The sequence below is a fragment of the Hipposideros armiger genome, unplaced genomic scaffold (assembly GCF_001890085.2).
Source record: "Hipposideros armiger isolate ML-2016 unplaced genomic scaffold, ASM189008v1 scaffold_1395, whole genome shotgun sequence".
NCBI classification, from domain to species: domain Eukaryota; kingdom Metazoa; phylum Chordata; class Mammalia; order Chiroptera; family Hipposideridae; genus Hipposideros; species Hipposideros armiger.
Window position 1 is genome coordinate 195,900 of NW_017732745.1, and position 21,745 is coordinate 217,644.

Genomic DNA, 21,745 nt, shown 5'->3' on the forward strand with positions numbered 1-21,745 from the left:
TTCAAAGTGGTACTGCACCAAAAACCACAAACTGAAAGGAAATATTAGACCTAACTACTGCCCCATAGGGCAGGATTAGTTAATGAGTCCTATGCTACTGAAAGTGGCATTTTCCATGGCTTCAGAAACAGTGTCGGAACGGGCCCAGACTACAGGTAGTTTACGAGGCACTTAAACCAGGCCCCATTGCGTACCACGAGGTGTCTCAGTGCCCAAAGCCTCCTGCCCATGGCTGGTCTATGAAGACACCATATCTCAGCTTCCCAGTATTTGTCTATAAAGCTCTCACTCGTGCTAGTTAGAAGGCAGTATAAGATGATGGTGAGTGGTGCAAAGCCCATTTTCTTTAGTCTTCCATCCTATCTAGGGTTTTTTTTGGTTTGTTTTTCTATAAGCAGTGAGAGATACAGGCGTACCTCAGAGATATTGTGTGTCCAGTTCCAGACCACCACAATAAACTGAATATCACAATAAAGGGAGTCAGATGAATTTTTTGGTTTCCTAGTGCATATAAAAGTTATTTTTAACTATATTGCAGTTCTATTAAATATGCGATGGCATTATATCTAAAAAACAGTGTACATATCTTAATCAAAAGTGCTTTATAGCTAAAAAGTGCTAACTATCATCTGGCCTTCAATGACTCATAATTTTTTTGCTGATAGAGGGTCTTGCTTCAATGTTGATGGCAGATGACTCATCAGGGTGATAGTTGCTTAAGGTTGGGGTGGCTGTGGCAATTTCTTAAAATAGAACAATAAAGTTTGCTGCATCAGTTGAGTCTTCCTTTCACGAACAATTTCTCTGTCGCATGCGATGCTGTTGGATAGCATTTTACCCACAGAGCTTCTTTCAAAATTGAAGTTGGTTCTCTCAAGTCCTGCCACTGCTTTATCAACTAAATTTATGTAATGTTCTAAATCCATTGTTGTCATTTCAACAATCTTCATAGCATCTTTACTGGGAGTACATTCCATCTCAATAAACCACGTTTTTTTTTTCTTATCATAAGAAACACCTCCTCATCCATTCAATTTTATCCTGAGATGCAGCAGTTCAGTCACATCTTCAGGTTCCACTCATAATTCTAGTTCTCTTGGTGTTTCCATCACATCTGTACTTACTTTCTCCACTAGAGTCTTGAACCCCTCAAAGTCATCCACGAGGGTTGGAATCAACTCCTTCCCAACTTCTATTACTGTTGCTATTTTGACCTCTTCCTATGAATCACAAATATTCTTAATGGAATCTAGAATACTGACTCCTTTCCAGGTTTTCAATTTCCTTTGCCCAGATCCAACAGAGAAATTACTACCTATGGCAGCCACAGCCTTATGAAATGCGTTTCTTAAATAATAAGACTTGAAAGTTGAAATTACTCCTTGACCCGTGTGCTGCAGAATGGATGTTATGTTAGGAGGCATGAAAACAACATTCACCTCATTGCACATCTCCATCAGGGCTCTTGGGTAACCAGGTGCATTGTCAGTGAGCAGTAATATTTTGAAAGGAATATTTTTTTTATGAACAATGGGTCTCAAAAGTGGGCTTAAAATATTCAGTAAATCATGCTGTAAATAGATGTGCTGTCATCCAAGCTGCATTCCTTTTGTAGAACACAGGCAGAGTCAATTTAGCATAATTCTTAAGGAGCCCCAGGATTTTGGGAATGATAAATGAGCACTGGCTTCAAATTAACATCACCAGCTGCATTAACTGCTAATAACAGTCAGCCTGTCCTTTGAAGACAGACATTGACTTCTCTCTCTAGCTATGGAAGTCCTAGATGGTAACTTCTTCCAATATAAGGCTGTTTCATTCACATTGAAAATCTGTTTAGTGTAGCCACCTTCATTAATTATCTTAGCTAGATCTTTGGATAACTTGTTGCAGCTTCTACATCAGCACTGGCTATTTTACCTTGTACTTTTATGTTATGAAGATGGCTTCTTTCCTTAAATCTCATCAACCAACCTCTGCTTACTTCAAACTGTTCTTCTGCAGCTTCCTCACCTCTCTCAGCCTTCATAGAATTGAAGAGAGTTAGGGCCTTGCTCTGGATTAGGCTTTGGCTTAAGGGAATGTTGTGGCTGGCTTGATCTTCCATCTAGACCTCTAAAACTTTCTCCACATCAGCAATGAGGCTGTTTTGCTTTATCATGTGTTCACTGGAGTAGCACTTTTAATTTCCTTCAAGAACTTTTTCTTTGCATTCACAACTGTTTAGCACAAGAGGCCTAGCTTTCGACCTATCTCGGTTTTCAACATGCCTTTCTCACTAAGCAAAATCATTTCTAGCTTTTGATTTAAAGTTAAAAGACATGTGACTCTTCCTTTCACTTGAACACTTACAGGCCATTGTAGGGTTATTAATCGGCCTAATTTCAATATTGTTGTGTCTTAGGGAATAGGGAGGCCCCGAGCCACCATTAACAATTATAATACTAATGAAAAAGTTTGAAATATTGGTAGAATTACCAAAATGTGACAGAGATACAAAGTGAGCAAATGTTATTGGAAAAATAGTGCTGACAGACTTGCTGGAAGCAGGGTTACCACAAACCTTCAATTTGTAAAAACACAGTACCTGCAAAGCAAAGCTAGGTATGCCTGTATATCCCAAATCACCCCTTGTTTATGGAATTTCACTGCCCCATCTTCCTCTCCAGGGGCTGTCTTGACCAAGGTTTAAGATTCTCATCCCAAGGTCTGGTAACACATTTTGGGCTAGAGATCAGATTATCATAGTTGAGACAAATTTCAAATTCAAAGAAGGGCAAATTATTAAGGAAATGAGTAAAAAGATGAGAAGCTTTGCAATTTTTTTTTAAAGAGTAGAAACTTTATTCTTTGACCAAGGAATGAAGAAGCGAGAGTTCATGCTTTAAGGGTATCTTCTCAAAGAAATTACTGAAGAATATCTAAGAAATTTGAGAACAGGAAAAGGGATTTCCATAATTTGGTTTAGTAAGTTTCACTGGTATACCAAGTATTATTTAATATTAGAAAGAAAAAAAAACCAAGAAATACACAAGCTCCCTGGTCCCATATGACAGATTTCATATTTGTTTCCTTTGCATTTCTGCTTACACAGGCTGCAGGTGTGCCTGTTTGGCCGTCTTGTCAGGCTGACCCTCTTAGACAGCAGAGCACCATGCCCAAGTCTCTTTTCTCATCTGCAAACCTGTCATAATAATCATCCCGGAAAGTACCTGAGGATGCGGTATAGAAGTCCCCTAAGTCCCCAAGAGAGCAGTCCCACAGCATCCGCAAACAATCTGGTATTTTGTTCCTCCCACATTATCATTTATCCTTGTTTCTATATTAGTCTTAATGTCCAATATTCCTTTGAGTGAATTGTTTTAATAGTCGTTCCTGGATTTTTATTTAATATATCAAACATTTTGGAAAAGTAATGCCGTAAGGAACATCTCTGAATTTCCACTTGTGGGCTCACTTCCTTCGGACATGGCAGTGCCCATGGGGGAGGCAGGGAGGTTAAGATTTCTCAGACTCAGACCCACAAGACTGTCACAGGCCACACCTGGCACCCATTTACTGAGGACTGGAATAAGAACACAACCTGCTGGTTGTTCCTGCAACAGTCCACACAGAAGACAGAATGGACTTAACACCCTGACTTAGAGTCCTTATTCCTAAGGGGAGCCAATACTTTGATAGCTCCTTTGGCTCCCCATAAGTGACACATCCAGCACAAAAGCCACTGTGTTTTGTGAAGCCCAAGAATGGGGGTCATCAGGTACTCACAGCCCTCTCTATTCAGATACAATTACAAACTAGGAGAGAGTCGGCCACAAGCAGTGCTGCCCAGCAACAGAAGTGACAGTCTGCCTTTATCGGGTTCCCAGGGAAATAGCTAGAAAGTTAACCAAAAGTCAAATTCTTATACAGGGGAAAGTGTTTTGTCAATCTTAACTCACAAATATTGTTTAGGAATGGGATTACTAAGTCAAAAGTATTAACATTTTCATAATTTTTGCTAATTCACGTTCCTGAAGGATATTCCAAATTTATACTGCGACCACAGTTGCAGTGGTTAATAACAATATAAGGCCTAAAAGAGAAAAATGACAATTTTACTGAGACAAAGAAAATCTGAATGAAGAGTTATTTCCAGTAGGAAGACTTAATGTAAAGGTATGAATTCTTCCCTATTTAAGCAATTCCAAAAATTTTGGGGCAATTTGATGAAATAATTCCAACTTTATTCATAAAAATAAACACACAATAGTCCCTCCCATTCCTCCCAAAAGAAGAGTAATGACAGGGGACTTGCCTTAACAGTGTGTGGCTGGAATAGGACTACACAGAAACAGACTTTGGAAATGAACAATCTGGACGAATGTAGCATATAAAATTCTGTGGCAAAAAGATGAACAATTCACTAAGTGGTGGAAACCAGAAAAAGTTTGGTGAGAATTAAGATCCCTACACCTCATCTTCCATAACAGATTCCAAAGGAGAAAAAATTTAAACATAAAAGCTTGCATGAAGTTGAAAGAGATATACATAACATTAGCAGGTTTTTCTTGGGTGGTGGTGTTAGAAGTTAGAAAATGTAGAAGGAGGGGTGGGAGGGGCCCACAGTGCCCATAGAAAAATGCTCATAACTAGCTTTGATTAACTGCCTCCAGCCACACATCTGTTTTTACAACAGATGAAGAGGTGGTCTGCAGCAAGATAGGATCTGAGTCAAAAGACCTCAAGTGGAAGAGCACGCACCATCTTTCCCACAAAATTAATAAGTAACTCCTCACCTCACCCAGCAAACTGTAAGTCCTCAGGACAAGGGCTCGCCTGCCTGTTCGTTTGTTCTGTCTCTCCCTCTCCCCCCCCCCCCCCCGAATGTATCACTAATACCAGGGGCCTAGGCTTCCCTCTCCCTCTCCCCCACCTCAGCTAGGCTGGTTGTCTTCTCTGAGAAGGTACCACTAATAAACCCTGCTTGTATATTAATCAGTTTGCTGGCCTTTGATTCTTGACTGCATCAGCAGGAAGAACTGAGACTCCCGTAACAGTGGGATTACAAAAGTTTTGTGGTCTTTATACTCACTTATTGTGATCTTTAGAGGAAGGAGCACATTACCTTTAAAACCAAAAGGCTATTTCCATTTTTGAGAAATATGGTAACCTGTTGATATTTCAAATAAGTTTGATGATTACATATATTCCCTGCTCATCATGAAAGACAAACTACACATGAATGTAGATTTTCATTTTCACTTAGGGCTTGCTAAACAGTGAGGGGTTGGTACAAATGGTACTCAACAGCTGATTCGAAGAAATCCCACATCTGGTCTCACCAGGACGTTGATGGCTTTAAACAGGCAAAAGCTAAGAGCTATGTTTTTGTACTAAATATTGTCCAGGATCAAGAATGGGACAATTGTATCTATAAAAGAGATAAGGAAAAAAACAAAACTTGTACAGAACTTTTCTCACAAGAAGTTGCCCAAACAGCAGAGCTGTTAAAATCTCCACTGGCAGTTTTTGCTTTCTGTTACCTATTTTCATCACCATCTTATGGATTTCTGCAGACTGAAATTACCTTTTAAAATTCTACAAAGTTAGAAATTTCTAACTGGAAAACAGTTATCTAATGCACAGGCCACTTCTTTTTACAGTAGAAAATGAAGTAGGCAGAGCAGAAAGAGTTGTTGTATATACAAGGCCCCTGACCCCATTAATAACATCCATTAATCTGGTTACATATGAATATCTCCTAAAACCTTTCTAGAATAAGGTATATTCAGAACATATTTCCTTCCTTATGCTATCAAACCAAACCTCATCAGTGTGCTCTGGATTGAGTTCCTTGGAAGAACAAGCACTTTTTGGAGCAAGCACTAATAGTAGTCTATGCTGAATTAATTCTTTTGCTCAAGTGTGTTTCTCGTGTAATAAATCAAAACCTAGAATTTCCCTCCATCAGCCTGGAATTGTCACTTTCCTTATTTCTGAAGCAGAGAAGCCAAATGACCACATAGGCAGACATAATAAGGAAACACCAAGCAGGTAAAAAGGCCAGGGAAAATACTGTTCAAGGGTTTAGGCTGGGCACCGTTAGTGAGGGCAGAAAAGGCCTGACAGAGAATGCAAAGGGGCAATGAGGACAAAGGACTAGCGTAGGAAAAATGAGAAGAGTAGGGAAGGGGCAGGAAGTTTGGGGCCAGTGAGGCCATTTCAAAGTCTGAATTCTTGGAGGTAGAACAATTTAGCATGGTAATCAAAAACACACAATGACTATGCTCAAGTGGACGAGAGGCTCTATACGGAGTTGCAGTATCAAGGAGTTGAAAGCCAAGTTTTTGCAAAGTCATCAAGATAACAGTGTAAAATGCAGGGAATTAAACTGAACCAAGTATTTGTCATGTCCAAGATCACACAGCAATTAAGAGCTGGAATCATCAGATGTCAGCCCAGGCCTCAGGAGTTAACCATGCCATTCTGCAATACCATCTCTCACCACTAAGTGGATTCTGATTCACCAGGTCTGGGGAGCAGAACTCCATGAGGCATTTTTAAGTTTCCTCCGGTGACTGAGGCACACACACCAGGTTTGGAAACCACTGACAGAGTTCAATAACTGCTGTTCTGATTTACATGCGTGTCTGATACAAAATTGTAATGATGGCATTAAATATCTAAATAAATGCTAATGGTTCAACAAGGCTGGGAGTTAAACCAATTCCTTATCTACAGTACATTAACGTTTTTTACTTGCTTGGTGTTTCCAAGTTGCCTACCTATGAACACCTAGATCCTAACAAAAAGTTGACTTTTCTGTTGCTGTGCTCCTGCCCTCCATCCACCACCTCTAATAAAGTACTGAATTGTAGAAAGTTCAGGTAAGTACAAAAGAATGAAGCAAGGACAAAAAACCACTCACAATTTCATCTCCTAAGAAGCAATCACTATTAGCATCAGGGTATAAGTCTTTCTAGTTTTCCTACAAATGGCTGAGATGATAGTGTTTATAAGTTTGTATTGTTTTTTCTACAATGAATATCTTCCCATGTTATTAACACCGAGGTTGCATGATATTTCAGCATATGGTTATTTCCACTCTTTCCTTGTTATTTAAGCACACGGCTGTTTTTAATTATGATGAGATGAACCTATGTATTTCACTGTCAGTATAATCTGATCAGATTCACAAATGTGTTATTACTCAGCTAAATAGTACAGATATTTTAAAGGCTCTTGAAATATACTGACAAATTATTTTCCAGAATAATTTCCACCCCCACCAGTAATGAACTAGTATTTCCCTTTCACCATATCCCAGCTATCATTAGCACAAGTCATTGTTAATCATATACAGACATATCTCAAAGACATTGCAAGTTCAGGCCCAGACCACTGCAATGAAGCAAGTATCTCAATAAAGTGAGTCATAATCTTTTTGCTGGTTGAGGACCTGGCCTTCAATTTGTAAAAAACACATCTGGGGCTGGCCGGGTGGCTCAGTTGGTTAGAGTGCTAGCTCTGAGCAAGAGGGTTGCAGGTTCGATTCCCACATGAGCCAGTGAGCTGTGTCCAAGCTGAGCTGCCGCTGAGCTGCCAACGGGCGGTCCGATGGCTCAGCTGATGAGACCACGTGCTCTTAACAACAAGGTTGCTGGTTCAACTCCCGCATGGGATGGTGGGCTGCACCCCCCCCCAACAACTACATTGAAAGCGGTGACTGGACTTGGAGCTGAGCTCGCGACCTCCACAACTGATTGAAGGACAACAACTTGACTTGGAGCTGATGGGTCCTGGAAAAATACAATGTTCCCCTTCCCCAATAAAATCTTAAAAAAAACAAACAAACACAAAAAGGGCAGGCTGAGCGGCGCGTTGGTTAAGAGTTGGCTTGGGAACACATGAGGGTCAATAACACTGCGCCTTCTACAGCTAAGATGGTGAACAACAGCTTGACCTGGAGCTGGGCTGCCGTGAGTCACCGGCAATGGCGTAGGCTGCAGTGGGCTGCCATGAGCTGCCATGAGTGGCTGGCAGCCGGCATGAGCTGCCATGAGCCGCCATCCATTGGTTGGCAAGTGACTGCCTCACCCGGGAAGAGTGCAATGGTAATACCAACACGGGCCAGTGAAGCAACATCCTCCACAATTAGACTGAAGAACAAAAGTATAGCAACTTGTCTGTTACCCTCCCCCACTTCCCCAATAAAATCTTAAAAACAAAACAAAACAAAACAAAAAAACCCCACACATCTGTGAGGAACAATAAAATGAAGTATGCCTGTAGCTAGAAATGAAGGTTGACTGGTTCTATTTGCGTTTCTTTTTCTTTACTTTTTTTTTTTAAGGTTTTTATTGGGGAATTGGGGGATGGGAACAGTGCTGGGAAATTGGGGAAAGGGGAACAGACAAGTTGCTGTCATTTTGTTCTTCAGTCTAGTTGTGAAGGACGTTACTTCACTGGCCTAAGTTGGCACCATCATTGCGCTCTTCCCGGGCGAGGCAGATCAGTCGCCTGCTTCTGGACGGCCGCTCACTGTGGCTGCTGGCTACACATGGTAGCCCATGGCAACCCACTGTAGCCTACGCTGCCGCTGGCGACTCACGGCAGTCCAGCTCCACGTTGAGCTGTTGTTCAGCATCTTAGCTGTAGAGGGCAGTGTCACTGGCCCTCATATGTGGGATCCGAACCAGGGCCCTCTGGCGTCCCATACCAGCTCTTAACCATCGCGCCACTTGGCCAGCCCCCATTTGCGTTTCTTAAGATTAGTAGAGTCAAACATTTTAAACATGTATCATTCAGTTGTCTAATGCTCTTGCCTGTTTTATCTACCAGAATGTGATTTACTGCACATTCTAGATATAGCATTGTGAAGGAAGCATCATAGAGACACATTTCAGAAATAGTAAGCTTCTTAGCAGATTCAAAAGCACCATTCTAAACTTTCAACTAGCATGAAACATCTCCAACACATTTTCTTCCAAGATTCCGGGCTCTGTATCTGAACATTACAGAAGACCCAGCAGTCATCTTGCCTTCAAAACTGATGAACTTCAATGCTCAGACTGAAGTAGACTTAGCAACACTGGCTGATGAGGTTTTGGAGAAGGTTACAGGGGAGAGACCAGGAAGGCATTTGAAGTCATACATATTGGGTTGTCGGAAAAGTCATGACGTATTTTTTCTATGTTTTCCGTTGCAAAAATGCGTCATGACTTTTCCGACAACCCAATATATACTACTACTGTGTTGGCTGTCAAGCTGAACAGTAGTGTCTGTTGTAGGCAGATCTTTTTTTAACTTTCCAAACTGAGGAATCAGATTAGGGGCCAAACAGTGGAAGAACACAGCCTAGGACACAGCAAGAAATAAACACCACTTAACTGAACACACTCTGTGCTAGGTAATGCACTACAGACGTTACTGAGGTCATTAATCCCACAACAAGCCCAGAAGGTCAACTTCTCATGTAACCGATGAGAAAATAGAAGCTCATAAGTAGTCACTGGGTTTCTAAAAATATTCAGATGTGAGACTGAGCCCAGGACTGATGACAAAGACCCTCATCTCAGTCACTACGATGGGTTGATCACCAAGATCAAAAAAGGCATTTCATGCTTCAAAACAGAGGGTGAGATGATGTGCACAGACAAAACAAGACTGGCACGATGAGTTGACAACTGAGGCTGAACGACATGTACATAACACTATTCTATGTTCACTACTTTTGTACATATTTGAGATTTTACATAAAAACTGTTAAATGCAATTCATACTTTTAACAAACTCGGAATATTTGGAAGAAAAATCAAGAATGTATAAGTTTATTTTCATTAATAAAAATACTATGACAAACTTTTATGGCAAATGTATCCCAGGTTAAGGCTTGATAATCACCTCTGGTTATCTGTAATAATCAGCCTCTGGTTGGAGGGCAAGCAAGACTGTTAGTCTTGCCATCACAGAAATCTGAGATTAGAAATGCCTAGCATATACATTCTAAAAACGGGGCTTTCTGATCATGCAATGAATACAGCTCTTAAGGCCCCAGGACTATCTACCAATTAGTGTCACAATCTTATTATATTCACTCATTAAATAAATAGCAAGGGCAAGAACAGACATTAGACGATAAGCAGAAATCACATTAAAATGCAAAAGTAAAACACTACTGTGATAAAGACATGTTAAATTTATTTTAAGGATAGTTACCTTAGTTGGAAGGGTTAGGGAAGGATTCCTCCAGGAAGAACTGACTGAACCTGGATCTGAAGGAAGAAAGAGAGCAAAAGAGTTTTCCTGGCAGAATGAATAGCACATGCTAAAGCCTTGTTGTAGGAGGAAACAAAAATCTGGAGGTGCATGACCAGATCACGTGGGACCTGGAAGGCCAAGCCAAGGCCCTTAAAACAGAGCAAAAAGAAGCCTACCTTTTGAGGATTTTTATGTAGTAGGTTCATACTGTGAACCCTGCCTGCCATGGGTGGGGAGGGAGTGCTAGAACAGGAGGAGACCCTATGGTGGACCCCTGGAGAGGCTGCTGTAAATTTCAGGCAAGGATAACTACACCAGAGTAGTGGTGAAAGTGGGAGGAAATGGAAGAATTTTAGGGTTTGAAGTAAAGATGGGACAGCATTAAGTTATGGACTGGATTGGTAAGGGTGCAGGAAATGAGGAAAATGCCAAGGAAGTTGCCTAGGTTTATGTCTCATGCAACCAAAAGGGTCTTTTGGATTAGGGAACCCTGAAAAAGAGCCAGGTATTTTTTGGAAGGGAATTACGTTTGACGTGACCTTGACACACCAAGAAGACATAGTCTTTATTCAATTAAATATGTGTTTCATTTGGTTAATGTTAAAAATGTCTTTGAATGGTAAATGTATAATTGAGTGGAGGATAGACATGGACCAAAATACAGATGTGATAAAGGATCTGAGTAATAGTTACCTTTCACTGTAGGAAAAACCCAGGAAAAGCAGAGATATTTTGGGTGAGGCTAGGCTGTGACAAACCCAGAGTGGAATCTGCCAAAAGAAGGAGCTCATATCTGGGACATAGATGGCTGGAGACAGAGAGCAGGTCTTGTGGAATTTCTTGTCTTATTGAAGCAGTTTGTACTCTGGTAAGTTCAAGAACCACTGCTTTAACAGACTCAGTGACGTGGTATGGAACCTGTATTTTGAAATTCACATTCAAATACTTCCATGTTATAGTCTACAAGGGATTTCCAACACTAAGAAAAATATGAGCTGTTGAATTTTATCATATTCCCCTTTACACCAATACTCGAAGGCCTGGAGTAATCTTGCAATCAAATTTATTTTTAAAAGATACGGTTGTATTTAGTTATATCTTGTTTCACTGTTAACTGAAGGAATGAATGCTTGTTTGTGCTAGGATTTCATGACTTAGGTCTAGATGTCTGTGCTAAAACGGGAATGTCAGCATTCACTGGACACGGAGGGCAGTACAAAGAATAACAGATGGCTGACCTTGCCTTCTAGAGGTTTGCTGTCTGGTAGACAAGAAGACATAATCATTGCACTGGGCAGTATAAATAGAGTATTTTAAGAGTAGCACAGCAAGAGAGAGAACATTATCAGCAGAAATACTGACAGTTTTCAAAAGTAAGATTAAACAGCTGTACATGCAATGCCTAAAGAACATTCAGTGTGTTAAAACTAATTGGTCAGGATGTTTCACTTGTTTTCAATTCCTTACAAACTTCAGAGAAGTTTCTAGGAACGGAAATGAGAAAAAGCAAGACTGAAGTGTCAGGTCTGGGGAGCAGTTGGACATCAGAGAGGCGAGAAAGAGTTGTCTGGGGCCAAGACAGTTGGGATGTGGGAGAAGGGCCTGAGAGCATGAATTTGCCAAGACTGCAGAGGCCTGAGCTGGCACACAAAAGCTAAAGCTCAGGCTGCCATGGGCACTCCAGACAGCCATGCGACAGAGTTATCTAGTCTAACCTTAAAACATTTCTCTAAAATATGCTCATTTCCATCCCTCTTCCTTTGTACCCAGAAGCCTGCTCATCTGGGAGGGGGTGATGTCTAGGTAGTCTTGAGGGCTTCTTCCTGGACACCACTCCTGCAAGCCCCAGAGCATCTGGGTGCTAGGGTCCCCTTTTAACATACTAAATCATGACTTCCTGTTTATCTGCCTGTCACCTAGCTGGGGACAGAGGAAGAGGCAAGTTCTCCTTAAAGGCAGTCGTTCCTCCATCACTGAATCCCTAATTCCAGCACTGCCTGTCACATGTGAGAGCTTGGTGAACAACTACTGCTCAGGTAGTGCACACTCCTGGAAGCCAAGGAAGAGACCTGGAGAACAGTGGTCTTTCTTGGTTTAAATATACAGTTCCAGGGTGTTGATCCTGAGTGTTTTCTTATAGGTTCAACCCAGGACTGATGATTCTAAGTTTCTTAGCACAAGGCTAGTTAGCTCTTATTCAAATGAAGACATTAAGCCTCTTGCCCATCATGACATCTCATATATGTCAATTAGCAGGAAAGGCTGGCTGAGACTCTCTGGTCAGGGCAAAGTCTCTGAAGCAGACACAGTACTAAGTATTGCCTGTGCTCTCACTTAAAAAGTAGAGCCATTACTTTCTTGTGTGCAGTAATCTGTGATCCTTTAGCAATAAAGGTTAAAGGGAGTAAGCAAAAATCTAGAAGGATTATTCAAGACATAAAGAAATGCCTTGGTACCCTCTTTTCCTCACGAAATTTCAATAATTTTTGTGGAAAGCTCCGCATCTCACTAGTTTACCATGGCCAAAAGAGGCAAACTGGTACATGTTCACATGAAGGAGTGGCTAGACATCAGAATGCAGTTACACTTGCTGTTACTTACCATAAGCACAACTCAGTGACATTAAAGCACTGCTGTCCCTTAGGTCTAGCCTGATTGCAAGGCAGGTGAAAGGGAGCAAGAAGCAGACGGCAAGTTTCCCCACCCATCTGGGCATCAGCTTCTGCCACAAAGAGAGAACTGTCTGGCACGTGCAATGTTTGTCCACTCAGCTACAGCTCAAATGGCAGTCTCTTTCTTATAACTCAAGATAGACACAGAAAAGTAAGGTAACTTGTCTAAGGCCAGGCAGCTAGTCATCTATGGATCCAGGATTTGAATTAGGCAGTCCAGCTCCAGTGTTCTTGCTCTTAAATTGTCTTTCAACAAGAATCATTAGCTACTTTTCAACATTCAAGTATTCACTGGGTGTCTAAGTGCAAAGTACCAGGCCATACTCTATTTTATACTTCTGCTTTGATTGTCCCATTCAAATTTGCTTAAATTAAGGAACTTGAGATCACAGCCCCCACTAAATGATAACCAGAAGCAGATACTCCCAAACTCTCTCAGAGATGGCTAAATGGTACTGAATACCAGGAAGAGAAGGGTGGCTAGAAATTGCCCAAACAAGGCAATTTAAAGCCTACCCTTCATGGGGAGTTGCTAGAGCAGTGGGAAGACCATAGGCTCTGGGGTCAGAACCATGGGTTCAAATCCCATCTCAAACACATTCAGCTGTGTGAACTTAAACATGCCTCTGCTTTCATGTGAAAAATGAGGATCCTCTACAAATGAGATAATGCAGAGAAAGCTCCTAACAGTCCATCTGGTTCATGAAATATATTCCATAATTGGTTAATATTACACGAGGGCTTTCCTAACTGTGAAGAAAAATTTATACCTAGTCAACAAGTATTATTTCACCTTCCAAATCTCATTACTGCAGTCTTTTATATTAACTTTATGATATCTGCTATATCCATATGTCAACTCATTGAAATGTGCCTGAGGTCCTAGTTGTATTTCTTATATCACACATTCGCTTACCTCTACTACCTGAAATCATAATGTGTATCAACACTGATGCATTGTGTCATATGTTAGCAAACACTGCAGTGGAGAGTCATATTTAGGATATGACTCTTGTCAATTGAGGAAGATGTATGCCAATACCAACAGTAGAAAAAGCAGAACTGAAAAGTGGGAATTAGATCACTGAGTGACTTACTCCCATACACCAATTTGAATTCTTGCCTCCGCTTCTATTGTTTTGCAGTGACAGTATAGGCACATGAATCCTAAGAGATTGGGTTACCACTCACATGATCCTAACCCACGTTGGCTGGACCACCTCAGACTAAACTATCCTATGTTCTGACATTCTCTATGCCTTAATCAATTTTAAATATGTCCAATCATATGTCCTGACTTTACTCAGGAACAGTGGTCACTAACTATGAACTAGGGGGTAAGCATACCTAGTTCAATTCAAACACTGAGTGCCCATTAAGTGTCAGTTACTGGGATGGATGTTAGGGTTGAGCTACAGAAAGCTGCAAATACTTTCTACGTCAAATGGAGATCATCATAATTCTCTATAAGCTAAACAAAGCATTCTGTTTTATAGCTTTCTAAGTGTTAATCTAGAAACCTGACTGACCAAATTAAGCTGGCTACTTCACAACTCCCTACTGGACAAGGGGTTCTATGTATTTCTATAAACAGTGAGGCCAAAACCAACGCACCTTAAATTCAACCATAATATGTCCTCTGAAGTCATTTAATGTCAACTCTTTGTTAGGAGAGATACCTCTTCCAGAACACTGATACATCAACCAGTTTCTGCCTGAACACTAACAGTGATTATAACTACCTTCTGAGCAGTGTTCCATTTTCAGAAGCTGCAAAGTGAATTAGAGACACCCAGTCTCTCCATCACCAACCCCAACATCTTCGATTTTTCTCTTCTCCTCTCCATGCAACATGGTTTCCAGATCTCTTAACTTCCTGGTTACCTATCTCTGAGTGCATTAGATTCAGTATACCTCTTAAAATGTCTGCATCTTTGTACAAGTATCATCCATTACTAAAACATGTTGATGCCATAAAAATGTCACCCAAGGACAAAAAAGGATGACTGATTTTTTACAAACCTCTAAAAATTTACTCAGCTTTGAAGTTCTGATTTGCACTTATAGGTACCATTAGCCTTAACGGTCATTATAATTATCTAGGTACTATACTGACATTGGGTTAAGCTTCACTCTAATGCCAACCCTCAACTGGTTGAGAATATGCATTCTCAACGAGGCGATATTAACAATGGTTAGTGGCCCTTTAGAAGGTACAGTACATAAATGGATATACATAGTATATTTATGGTATTCAAATTTCACTGGGGCAGGAAAGACAATTAAGGAGAAAATGTCTAAAAAGGCCCAGGGGGCAGAAGAGAGATACAGTTATGAAAAAGGTTGAGAAATGCTGGTCTAGACCTGTGCTGACCTATACTGTTGTTACTAGTCACAGATGGCTATTTAAATGCAATTAAATGAAATCAAATACAGTTTGTCAGCCATACTAGCCACATTTTAAGTGTTCAGTAGCCACATGTGGCTAGCACCTACCATATTGCACAGTGCAGACATACAACATTTCCATCCTCACAGAAACTTTTATTGTATAGTGCTGGTATAAAAAATTCTGAAGCATTTTCCTAGGATTAAAATACAGTCCTCAAACGTCTCAAATCTCAATTTATGGCTACTACTTATCTAGTCCATCTTATTTCATCTTGAAAACACAGTAAAGATATTGGTTCTTCAAGGGCAAACTTTAGGTATTACTTAACATCTGAATTTTTCGTTAGAGTACTACAGCTGAGTAATGGCTATATCGTAATCATTTCAAAATATTTGTAGCCATTTGCCTTAGCACACCAGAGGACTCCAAACACTATACTAGGTCTTTTGCAAGCAACTGAGACTGAGGTTCACTTAACTCTTTAAAAATCACTGGCTTACAGGAATGAAGTGAGCACAGGAACAAAAGAATGTTCAAATCAAAGCATGCAATACTGATAACAACACTGAACACTAAGGAGCAGAAACCGATCGCACTGATCAACAGGAACAGTGTTTAGAGATTCCTTGCCCGAGTAAGGTACAGTAACAAAAAGGTAATCAAATTTAAAAACCTATTAGACTTGGGCCAGCCGAGTGGCGCGTTGGTTAAGAGCTGGCTTGGGACGCTAGCTCTGAGCAGCAGGGCCCCGGTTCGGATCCCACATAGGGGCCAGTGACACTGCCCTCTACAGCTAAGATGGTGAACAACAGCTTGACCTGGAGCTGGGCTGCCGTGAGTCTCCAGCGACGGCGTAGGCTGCAGCCCCTGCTGCAGTGGGGTTACCATAAGCTACTGTGTGTGGCTGGCAGCCAGCGTGAGTGGCTGGCACCTGGTGTGAGCTGCCAAGAGCTGCTGTGAGCGGCTGTTCAGAGGCCGGCGACTGATCTGCCTCACCTGGGAAGAGCGAAATGATACCAACATGGGCCAGTGAAGCAACGTCCTCCACAACTAGACTGAAGAACAAAACGACAGCAACTTGTCTGTTCCCCTTCCCCTAATTCCCCAGCGCTGTTCCCCTCCCCCAATTCCCCAATAAAATCTTTAAAAAAAAACAAACAGAAAAAACAAAACAAACCTACTAGACTTGCAGCTGAGCTAGCTGCGCCTTCCACAACTAAGACTAAAGGACAACTTGGCTGTCCCCCTTCCCTAATTCCCCAATAAAATCTTAAAAAAAAATAAAGTAAAATAAAATCCTTCTCTGATTAGGTGCTAGTGACAGTTTAGATGGTTTCATCAGATCGGAGAAGGTTCTCTTTAGGAGTTGTATGCAATTTTGTAGGGCACTTCCATGTATTTTATCTCAGGTACAGTATTCTTATAAGAAGCATGGTGCACTGAGGTTTTTCATATGGCTAGATTTATATTCCAAAACAATTTCTTCCTGATTACTTCCTGAAACAAGATGCCAAAGTAAAAGAAATCCAGTTAGGTAAATAATAATGTCTCCATACTTGGAATTTTTTTAAAGCTCTAAAACAAGCATAGCCAATAATGCAAAATGTAATATCATGCCTGCTTAGGCTAGGTGTCGAAAAGTTAACTCAAACCATTCAAGGAATACATGACAGTGTTCTCAAATATTGACGCACAGGTAATGTGGTATAGTACTGATGCTAAGAAAGACGGAAAGAAACCAAAGAAGCAATGGGAGTTATGAGGTGTGCTCAACAAATATGGTGAATGCTGCTGCCAAGTGCTAACCAACAGAAAGGCAGGGATCTTCAATATGCGAAGCAACACGTTGAACCTTAGTTAAGAGTCTGTGACAAGTTTCAATTTGTTCAGTGCAGTCAGTCGGGTGTGAGCTATGGTTGAGAGAAGGTGTGTTTTAAAGTGCGCCGTAAATTGGGCTGGCCGAGTGGCTCAGTTGGTTAAAAGCTCACTCAACAGTGTGTCCTCTGAGCAATAGGGTTGCTGGTTTGATTCACGGCCCGAGCTGAGCTGCCAACAGATGGCAGGACGGTTCAGCTTAAAAAAAAAAAAAAAAAAGTGTGCCATAAATCATAAGTCATGAACAACACATTAACATGAAATGGCAAACGGTTTCATCTTCCATCATGACAATGCTCCATCTCACACATTGCTTCTGATATAGGGCAATTTCTGTCAAATAAAAACATTACAGTATGTCCTCATCCACCTTATTCACTGGATTTGGCACCATGCAACTTCTTACTCTCCCCCAAAGTCAAAATGACCATGAAAGGTAAACATTTTGAATCGAATTAGGACATTGAGGTAGCCACGACAGCACAACTAAAGATACTCATAGAAAGAGGACTTCCAGAACTGCTTCAGAAAGTGACAAGAACGATGGGATAAGTGTGTTCAAAGCGAGGGGGAGTATTTTGAGGGAGTTAATGGCAATGTGTCTTTTACTATAATAAACTTAAAAATTTAAACATTCACCATATTTTTTTATCACACCTTGTATATTAGTAGGAAAGCAAATGTGTCCTTTCCTCTCCTAGTGGAGAAACGGTGAAGACAAATGGAAGACAGATTCAACAAGAGGTGAGCAACTCAAACAAGGTTCAGATGAGGGTAGAGAGCCCTACTGAAGCCAGGCAGCCTACCAGTTGCCATCTTAACACAAGTTGTGGCCAAAGGCCAGGCTACAAATGTCAAGGTTGCATTAGTGCCACCTCTCAGCCTCAGCACTCTTGATATTCCCCAATCAACATGCCCCACCAGGGTTTTCCCTGCATGTCACCTACCCCTCAAACTTTTCAACGAAGGGCATAAAAAGGACTCTCAATGGCTGCTGGGTCTCCAGGTATCCAAGAGCCATTTAGTTCCAAAGAGGTTCCACCTGGAAGACTGGATTGTTTCTTAAAAAAGGTGAACTACAATTTTGACTTCTGCATCATTACTCCACCCCAACTGCCCTACCTCTTCAAAGAATAAGATCAAAGGAATAATAGTTTCAGGTCAAGATGGTGGAACAGGTAAACGCTGTGCTTGCCTCTTTTCATGACAATATCAAAATTACAACTAAATTACAGGACAATCATCACTGAGACTCACCTGAAGTTTAGCTGAAACTGAAGCTCTACAAATAAGCATACACAGAAGCCATCTTGAGACTCGTAGGAAGGATGCAGACATAGAACTGCTGGTCCCATACCTGGGTGTGACCATTGAAAATATGGAGTAATATCTTGGATGAGGAGGTCCCTCCTGAGGAGTGAGGAGTCCCTAGCACAGGGTTCCACTGCTGTGGAGAGCAGTCCCCATAATGTCTGGCTTGAAAAACAGCGGCGATTGTGGCTTAGTGAGAAAAAGGATGGCTGGATTCCCAGACACTCTTCTAAGGGCCTACACACCGCCGTACTAGCTGACTCACTCATTCACTATGAGCTCCATCACTGGGGCAGCAGCTTGAAAGTTGCCAGGGACATACAGGGAAGAACTGAGTTATCTGGCCTCAGGGCCAGAGCTGGAGGGGCAGCTTTCTCCGACAGAGGAGCTGGAGGAAGCCATTGTTGCTTTGTTGAGCCCTCCCCACTCCCAGTATGCAAACAGAGGGCGGCCACCATATCTGAGTCTCCATCAACCTGGCTAACACGGTTCATTCACACCCCCATGGTCTTGATCCTGAGACCCTGCCAAACTCAACGTTTAGGTACGCCCAGCCACTTCCTGTGGCTTTTCCGTACAGTACAAACAACCTCACTTGGTTCATGCTGCAGACTTTCTGAAAATCTGTCAAAGGTTAAAAAACCCAAACAAGTAGAATCTGGCTTCGGTGTGTCCCAAATCTCTTGCTGAGCCTGGCATTATCAACAGCTGATCTCAGTTTGTGGCTTGCCTTCTCAAGGCACCTCCAAGCCCAGAGCAGGTGGCGGACTTCTGCAGATTGCTTTGTGGCTCATCCCAGGTAGCCCTGGACAGAGCATACCTGTGGCTAAACTTGGCCTGTGGTGGGGTCCTCCCCCCAAAAAGACCACTTCTCCTGGAATGGCATGCTTGCTAGCCAGCTCTGGACCGAGTAGAAGCATCACCTGGCCGCCTCCAAGAGTGACTTGCCCAAAGGGCAGACTCAGCAGGCACCAGAGCCTTGCTAAAGCAAATCTTGCTCTATATGGTCAGGCCCTATACCAGAGCTTCTCCACTATAATCACAGCCAGTTCTCATAACCAATCAGCCCGAGGGTCAATCCCTTCCACGGGCATGCAAACAGCAACCAAGTCTCAACTACAATAGGAAGGCACATAAAATCCACACAAGAGGGCCGGCCGAGTGGCTCAGTTGGTTAAGAGCTCGCTCAAAAGTTTGAGCTCTGAGCAACAGCGGTTCGAGTTTCGGCCCGAGCTGAGCAGCTGCTGAGCTACCAACAGGTGGCAGGATGGTTCAGCTAAACAAAAAACAAAACAAACAAACAAAATCCACACAAGAGACACACCTGGACACCTGGCTCAGGTGACCAGGGAGACTATGCCACTGGGCACCCCAGAATACCTACAACATAAGTCCAGGAAGCATAGCAGCCCTATGTAATACATAGAAACAAACACAGGAAGGAAGTAAAAATGAGGAGAAAAACATGTCCCAAATAAAAGAACAGTATAAAGGTCCAGAAAAAGAACTAAACAAAATGAAGACAAGCAATCTACAAGACTCAGTTTGAAACACTGGTTATAAAGAATGCTCAATGAGGGCTGGCCGAGTGGCGCGGTAGTTAAGAGCTGGCTTGGGATGCCAGAGGGCCCCGGTTCGGATCCCACATATGAGGGCCAGTGTCACTGCCCTCTACAGCTAAGATGCTGAACAACACGACCTGGAGCTGGGCTGCTGTGGGTCGCCGGTGACGGCATGGGCTGAAGTGGGGTTGGCCGGCAGCTGGCGTGAGCTGTCTTGAGCGGCTGTCCAATGGCTGGCAATCGATCTACCTCAGCCGGGAAGGGTGCAATGATAATACCAACATGGGCCAGTGAAGCAACGTCCTCCACAACTAGACTGAAGAACAAAAGGACAGCAACTTTCTGTTCCCCTCCTCTAATTCCCCAGCACTGTTCCCATCCCAATTCCCCAATAAAAAAAAAATAATAATAATAATGACACTGAAAGAAGCCAGCCACCTCTCCCTCAAAAGTACATATACAGTATGTACATATACATAAAGTACATACACAGATCCCATTTATATAAAATGCCAGAAAATGCATACTAGAAAGCAGGTCAGTTGTTGCCTGGGGATGGGTAGGGAATGAGCGGCAGCAGGAGGATGGAATTACAAAGGGGTATTAAGGAAACTTGGGGGGGTAATAGATTTGTTCATTATCTTGATTGTGGTGATGATTTCAGATACATGCATACGCATATGTCAAAATTCAAGTTGTATAGTATGAATACGTACAGTTTATTGTATGAGAATTATACCTCAATTAAGCTGCTCTATATTTTAAAAAGGTAATCAGAGGCTATCTGAAGATATATGAGGGGATGACATGGAAGAAACAGTGACCTTGTGTTTCTTCAGTTCTCACTCAGGATGCCAAGTTTGGATTATACTTTAGGCTTTTCTTAATTATCTGCTGCATACATGTCTGTGATGTGTTCTGTTAACACCTAATGTCACATTACATATAAAAATCTTCCACCCACCCAAATCTGTCCCTCCCAAGGAGAACACTGTCTCCTGTTCTCAGACTCAAAACCACTTCCTCTGTTCTCTACCCCAGGCATCACGAGAACTAGTCCTACCCATATTAATCTTCCCCAAATCTCTTCTTTCCATTCGCACAACTCCAGTTTGAACCCTCATTATTTCCTGACTCTCTATTTCCTTATCCCCAAACTCCCTCCACTTTCCTCTGGCCTGCTTTGGTATATATAACAGCAAAGAGAGAGCTCCTTGGGTTCACTCTTCCAGCCCTCCCAGAGCATGGCACCAGTTTCCTTTTGAGGCTACCACAGCACAGGTCTATTTGCTCACCACATTCAACTTCCCCTTCTACTTTAACCTGCCTCTCCACATTCTGCCAGTTCCCAGCTCCAAGAAGGAGCATCCCTGTTGTGCTCTGTGACTCAAACCCAGTAACTTCTGATTAGACTAGAGGTAAACACCCAGCTTAAGGGAAAAAATCCATCCACAGTAGGGGCTAGAATCACTTAGATTTTCAATGAAATTACTTGAATGCCAACATGAGCATGGGTAAGTGGTGCCAGGCACTAGGTGGGCATGAAGGCTACAGCAAGAGATGGTGTCAGGCAAGTCAGACCCAGGTGTAAATCAAAAGAAAAAAAGAACCCACTTTGCATCAACCAGGATGACTATAATCAGAAGGAGAGACAGTAACAAGTGCTGATGGGAATGTGGAGAAATTGGAGC

General features: G+C 42.0%; 1 protein-coding gene across 3 annotated transcripts in view; it reads right to left on the minus strand.

Moving 5' to 3' along the window:
- RAB7A (RAB7A, member RAS oncogene family) overlaps window positions 1–21,745 on the minus strand; it is an 81,177-nt gene that overhangs the window by 19,718 nt on the left and 39,714 nt on the right. The window contains exon 2 of one of the 3 annotated variants that reach the window (XM_019633744.1): window positions 10,201–10,256. The exons of the other annotated variants lie outside the window; for them this stretch is intronic. The gene's annotated coding sequence lies outside the window, so the exon portion shown is untranslated. The remainder of the gene's footprint in view (window positions 1–10,200; window positions 10,257–21,745) is intronic. 3 annotated transcript variants of the gene reach the window in all.